The sequence below is a fragment of the Triticum dicoccoides genome, chromosome 5B (genome assembly GCF_002162155.2).
Source record: "Triticum dicoccoides isolate Atlit2015 ecotype Zavitan chromosome 5B, WEW_v2.0, whole genome shotgun sequence".
Taxonomy (NCBI): Eukaryota; Viridiplantae; Streptophyta; class Magnoliopsida; order Poales; family Poaceae; genus Triticum; species Triticum dicoccoides.
In genome coordinates, this window is record NC_041389.1 from 580,598,634 (window position 1) to 580,605,191 (window position 6,558).

The 6,558-nt window shown below is 46.4% G+C and overlaps 1 pseudogene; it reads left to right on the forward strand.

Moving 5' to 3' along the window:
* LOC119310165 overlaps window positions 1-3,233 on the forward strand; it is a 9,342-nt pseudogene extending 6,109 nt beyond the window's left edge.
* Window positions 3,234-6,558: the final 3,325 nt, after the last annotated feature.

A 6,558-nucleotide genomic window follows, 5' to 3' on the forward strand; every position in this document is an offset into this window, starting at 1 on the left:
CCGCATGAAGAATAGTGGATCATGAAGAAGGTGGTCTTCCAGAGTAAGGATTTTCCTTTCAAGAAGACAAAATGGGTTGCCTTTGTTTTTACTAACAACAATGAAATTGTCCCGCTGCAACCGATCCCGACTAGTGCTTTTCCAACTCCGAGGATTTCTAACAAATATAGGACATCTCCTAAGCCAACATCGATTCGTGGAGAGGAGATTTCGTTCAAGAAGAGGAAAGCCAATGTGCTCGAATTAATCGACATGAGTGATGATGATAGTGTCGTCTCAGTCCCACCTACCCAGGTCTTAGGGACTATTCTCAAGAAGAACTGGCCACGGTAGGAAAACGCGGTCGTGGTTGTGGTCCTGCTCATGGTAGTGGATGTGGACGCGAATGCCGACCAAGCTCTGCAGGTAAGTCGGCCCATGCTACTTCATCCTCACAAGGAAACCGGTGTTGGCTAATAGCACCCTCTTGTCCAGTGCCTAGCAAGTGCATGTTCACAAAACGTGACCACCTTTTCAAGTGGCTGGTTGGCATGTCCTGGTTCAAAGTAGTTTGGAGGATGAAAGTGATGGATATTTGGAATTGGACGGATTTTCACGCAATCAATAGGCTCGGGAATTCGTAAGAGAACAACAACGACTGTCTTGGATCTGGACACCACCGACCAAGAGATAGACGGGACGCCGGACGAGAATAGAGGAAACCAAAACCAAGGATGGTCGTGCGCAACAGCACAGGAAGACCGCGAGGAGTGCATTCTGTCGGACACAAAAGGGAGCACAAAACAAAACCGTGGAGGCAGCGGGGAGCAACATAGAGAGAGTGAACTCACATATGTGGCCGCACTGGACGAAGGCGCGGGCCTCCCGGAAGTAGCCTTTGCAAAGTGGGCACCCATGTCGTTGTGCGATCTAGCCGCTGCCATTTCACATCTGCGCGAACTAGCATACAACATCCGCCGTGACCCAGGGGCCACTACCCCAACGTCATTTTCATGAATAGAGACGGGCATCGCCATGTTTGATGCGGACTAGAAGACGTCGGTGCGCCCTTACCCCATCAAAGATAAACATTATGACTGCCAAGAAGGGGCCCCACGTGCAACCCTTACACATTTACTAGATAACAACCACCCGCGCGCCCTTGGCCAACGCATGACCATCAGGCAGACACTGGCACGCTGCCGTCCAAAACACGACAATTGCAGGACCTTGGCGGCATTATCTGGGTGGCTGGCCCAAGCGAGAAGCGCATAAATTAGCCATCATGTTATTTTGTTGATTTAAAGTAGATTTGAGTTTTTCTTAAGAGCCAATCAATTTAGAAAAATCAATTTAAGTTTACTAAATAAGTGTAGCCTGCACTTTTCTTAAAAAATACAACTAAATAAAGAAACTCCAAGTTGCACTTTGATTGAACTAATGTTGCACTTTTCTTAATTGAATGAGACTTCACAAAGTATCATCGACTTAGGCATATACGGAGAAGAGGCCATCAGAATGAAATGTAGAGAGTGGAGCCAACTGTCCAGCTCGCTTGGTATGCAGCTTTGATGGCCACGCACGGGCATAGACCATTACCAACCAAAACCACTAGACACCACCATGGAACAAACCGAAGGCATCTCACCTAGAAGATCATTTGAACAAATCACGGCTACTGCACATCCTTGTATAGTGGGTAAACAAACAGAATTACCACAAGAAAGAAACAAAGGAATTATAAACAAAAAGTGCCTACATAAACTTTTCAGATTCTTTATCTAGCAGGTCTACGGCTAGGCTAACCTCTTTTTTTCGCCCCTTCTCGCTTTGCCTGGTCCAGCAAAAATGTGAAAGATATGCAGATATAGAGTCCTAGGTAGGCTGGCCGATCGATGGACAACTGAACGACGAGCATGAGTGGATGACGGAGAGTGGGCAGCTAGGTGTTTCAATGGCAGGGAGGGGGGTTGTCTTCACCGTGCAACAAGGGAGCCTGGACGCCTGGCACCGACGGTAGCGCAGCTCCATCACCAACTCATTCACCGGAGCACCCACCGGCCTATGGACCTCGTCCTTCGGCCTGCAGCTCAGCCACCACTTGAGTAGGACATGCAGCGAGAGCAGACCGGCACGTCATGGCATAAGATCTCCATCGAGCCTCCACCGAGATCTCCTCGGCCATATCTTCCTCCTACTGACGTGCATCGTGGATCGAGTCCAGGCGTCCGCCATCAGCAAGCACTAGCGTCGGGTAGCCTTGTAGAACCTGTCCCCGCTACCATGGCTCCTCAAGCCCTCCACCGCCCGGACCGATAGCTACAGGATCTTCGGCGGCTCCGTTGATCCGCGCTCGGCCCTCTCTGACAAGGCCGCGGGGGCCTGTTTCTATTGCTCCGCTTCGGGAGGGTGGGTTGTGGTATCATCCCATCACTGGCGTGGTAATGCCATGCTCATCCTCCGCACCGGCGAGCGCATCGCCCTCCCGGATGGCGTGTGCATCCCCATCAACGTCGACGACATCAGGTGCCCCATGATGATTTGCGCAGCCGCCATGTCCGCTGCCCCATTTTCTGGTGCCCACGTGGTCGCTGCCATAATGTCCAACCAAACAAACATGGCCTTCTGCCGCCTGGCATGGAGTGCTGGACGTCGCTGTCGGCAGAGATGATGGCCTCGCCCAACGCCCAAGACCTGACTTACAAACATGGATGGTTCTGGGCCGTCGACTCAGATGATGACCTCTACTGCTACAAGGCTGAACTTTCGACATCTACGCATACCAATGTACATCTTGCCTAGGAGTTCGTGCTCCCCGGACGAACATGGCACACAGATCGATCGTATCCTGCTACCTCCTGCCCTCTGCCTCTGGCGCCGATCTGTTGATGGTGAGGAGATTCATCTCGCCATTCAGGGGCCGCACGTCGCGGTTCCAGCTCTTCAGGCTACATAAGCAGCAGGAGGGCCGGCTGGCTTCCTGGTGGTGGCACGTCTACCAGATGGCCGGGTAGGTGCTCTTCGAGGGCCGGGCCTACTCCAAGGCCTTCAACACGGGACACGCTGGCAGCCCGGGCTACATCTACTTCCTCGACGACGTCTACCCTGGTGGTCCGCACAGTGTCCTCCAGCAGAACGAGTATCCTTGCGCTGGCGCCGGCGGGTGGCCTTACTCAATCCCCAGTAGGACCGAGCGTTGCCTGCCATGGTCTCCCCCTTCCGACACCTCGCCGTGCATTTGGTACCACCACTAATTGAGCTATACCCAGCAGGTTTGGTTTGACGCATCATGCAGATATCTATCAGTTCAATTAGAGTCTTTGTTGTTTGTGTTTGCTCCTCGTCGGTGTTTCTTTTCTGTTGTACTCTTTGATTTGGTTGTTGTTGTAATATGTGAACTTGAAAGTTCCATATCCAGTTTGCTGTATGTGTGCTAAATTTGAAGTCTGTTTCGAACTCATTTCATCTATATGGATACTTGTATCAGCCCTTAGGTGGAAACAAATTATTCCAGGTAGCATGGATACTCATATCAGCCCTTCAAACAAGGAAACAAGCAATCATGTTAGCTAGCGGCGCATATAGTTGAGGCATGGAGTACCTGAGTCGAGATCGGGTAAAAAAAAGAATAAAGGTGGCTGGAATTCTAACCTTTTGCTTCGCAAAACTATAATGTATATACTTTTATTTAGCAAGCGTGTGTGTTTGAGCCAGTGTTATTAGACAAGATACTAATGTACTAGCAGGCAGTCGGCACGAAGAGCTCTGATAGCTGTTACAACTTATGCAGGATTTATACAGTAGTAGAATCCACAGAAGTGTAATTTTAAGCTAGTGTACTTTCACTAATAACAAGAAGGAACTATTTTTTATTCAGATGCGTACAGAGATAGATGTACTCTTATACTTCACAAAAATGTTAATTGCACTTTTCTGCTATATAAGGGTCGTCCGTATACTCTTATTCTTCACAAAAATGTAAGTGCACTTTCAGTTATATAATGGTCAAAATAAACTAATTATTTCTGCAGCTATTAATAAATGGTGTGCGTGAACAACATATTTTACTGGAAGGTACAATTTTTAAAATGCAATAACACAATGGAAATGTATATGAACTCCTATCACTTTAAGGTCCAACTAAGATCAAGCTACACATGTGTTGACATGTTTGCTCGGAATTGCATATATCCTTCACAATAGTTCTATACGGATTCTATTCAAAGTGAATTTCGTTAGCATGTTTTCTCCATTTTGAGCAGTTTTTGCTCTACAGTCTATACATCACTACTGCCAAGTTCTTAAGTTGCAGCTGGGCGTCATCGGAGTTGGAGGCCATTGTCAGCGGTGTAGCGTTGGTGCAGGTAAATCCTAAAGAGACAACCACAGGAGCATGGGACTGTGCGGTGTGGCCTGTCGCCTGTCAGTCGGATGCAGTACTAAAACTGTTGGCGGAACCCGCTTCAACTTTGATGTGGGGCTTTGGTATGTGGTCATTGAGGCCATGTTCCGACTCATCCAATGACTCTCTAGCACGTGCAATAGGAGGGAGAGGGGCCACAAAATTTTGTGTCGGCCCAATTATTACTGAGATAAAACAAGCGGGAGGACTTGTAGCATGAGCCATTTTGAGGCAGCCAGGGAACTATAAAGTTTGATCTATTGTTACAGATGAATAGACGGCTTTCGATCAGATATACTTACTTGCTTTAGTATCAGTAAAACCCTAAAATGGCCTTAGGCATGAATATGCCTCCATGGCAGCCAATTTTGGAAAAAAAATATGAAAATTCAAATTTTTTGGCTTAAAAAAATCTGATTTTTTTGTACAAGCAAACAAGGATGTGAGGTGTATGTATAAATTTTAGGATGAAATACCTTTAAATGCGATCTATACAAAAAAGACAAATTAATGGTCTGGGTGGATGAACGGTATCATGTGTTAAAAAGCCCTAGATTAGTTTTTTTCTATTGCACAGCCCTTATTTAAATGTATTTTGTCTTGAAAAATTTACACACTTGTGCATTATTCTTTCATGTATGTCTATATTTTTTCTGAATTTTTTGAACAGTAAAAAATATGAATTTTCATTAGTTTTGAATTTTACATTTGGAGGCCTCCATGGAGTTCGGCCTCCAATAGCAATATCTGCTTTGACATCCACTATAAGTACTATTAGTGATAAGAAGGCCTAAATAGGGTGGCATGACGACTTCTTAAGGCTCACATGTTATTAATGCTAGATCCCTTTTATTTGCAGACAACTGGGTTACATCACAGTCATGGTAGGAGTACAGAAAACAAGTGGGGTATTAGCACAAGCAGCTCATACAGTGGGAACCACCCAATTCGTCTAGGTGACCTCACGAAACTTTGCCTGGAAAATCAACTTCAAATCCACCCCATAGTGTGACGAAAAACAGTTGGATTCAATGGCTAGCTTACTCGATCTTCCTAGCTTGATGCAGAATTAGACCTATCTATGAGTGAATAAATTTCTTTTTTCAGTTGCTAGCTTACTCAATCTTCCTAGCTTGCAGCAGAATTAGACCTATCTATGAGTGAATAAGTTGCTCCTAAACTGACACTAACATCAGTTAACCCCTTCCAACAGATCTAACAGTGTTTGAAAACTAATGAAAGTGTATCTATGATCGAGAGATAGGAAGGGGGGCAGGAGCCGTAATGTCTTGGGGTTTCCCGTCGGCGGTGGATCCTGCATGGCTGGATGCCTGAGATGGGGACGAGGGGAAGCTTTACCTGCCTTTCTATGGTGTAGTCGTCCGACGAGACCGTGCCGGCGTAGGCGCCAACGATCGATGACATCAAGGCCGACTGGACGATGCTACAGATAGAGCCGTGGAGGAGGCACGCGGTTCCATTTTGAGCCAAATTGGTTGGGCCACGCAGATGGGTTATGGGCCTACTAATGCAAACAACAGGCACAATGACTGATACTCTTTTTTTAACTATTATGAAAAACAAGTTATATGTTTTTTATCATGGATTTAAAAAAAAAGAACTGACCAGTTCGAAAAACAATATTGTACAACAGATAACCTTGGCATTTTAACAATTACTTACCTGAGTTTCTCTTCAGGAGTGATCCCAAGAGCAACGTCACATACTGGGCAGGGATACAGTCTCCTCTTCATCTATTTTCTTCATAATACACTCCCGGCAAACTGCATACACGAAGATGGTTATATACAGGCAGGCATGCAAGTATCATAAAGAGATTTGTAAGAACCAAATTTATAATCGCACAAATGTCACCTCACATCCGTCAGTTCCTATGTATAGGCTATACAGTTTGTCTATCGTCGTAAACCAGCAGCAAAACACTCTCTCCTCAAAAGTGATCATGCTTTGGCCGCTCCGCATCTCCCTAGCCCGCCGTTCTGCTCTGAGCTCTAAACCAAATTCTCCTCACAGACTAGTGGCCGATATCTGCAAAAGGAGATGGATGCGGACAGTAGTAGTAGGAGTACGACTACAAGTAAGAGGAAATCAGCCGCAATCGAGGTTAAGGGCTAACCAGCTCCGGTGCCGGCGGCAGCGATTGAACATGATGGAGG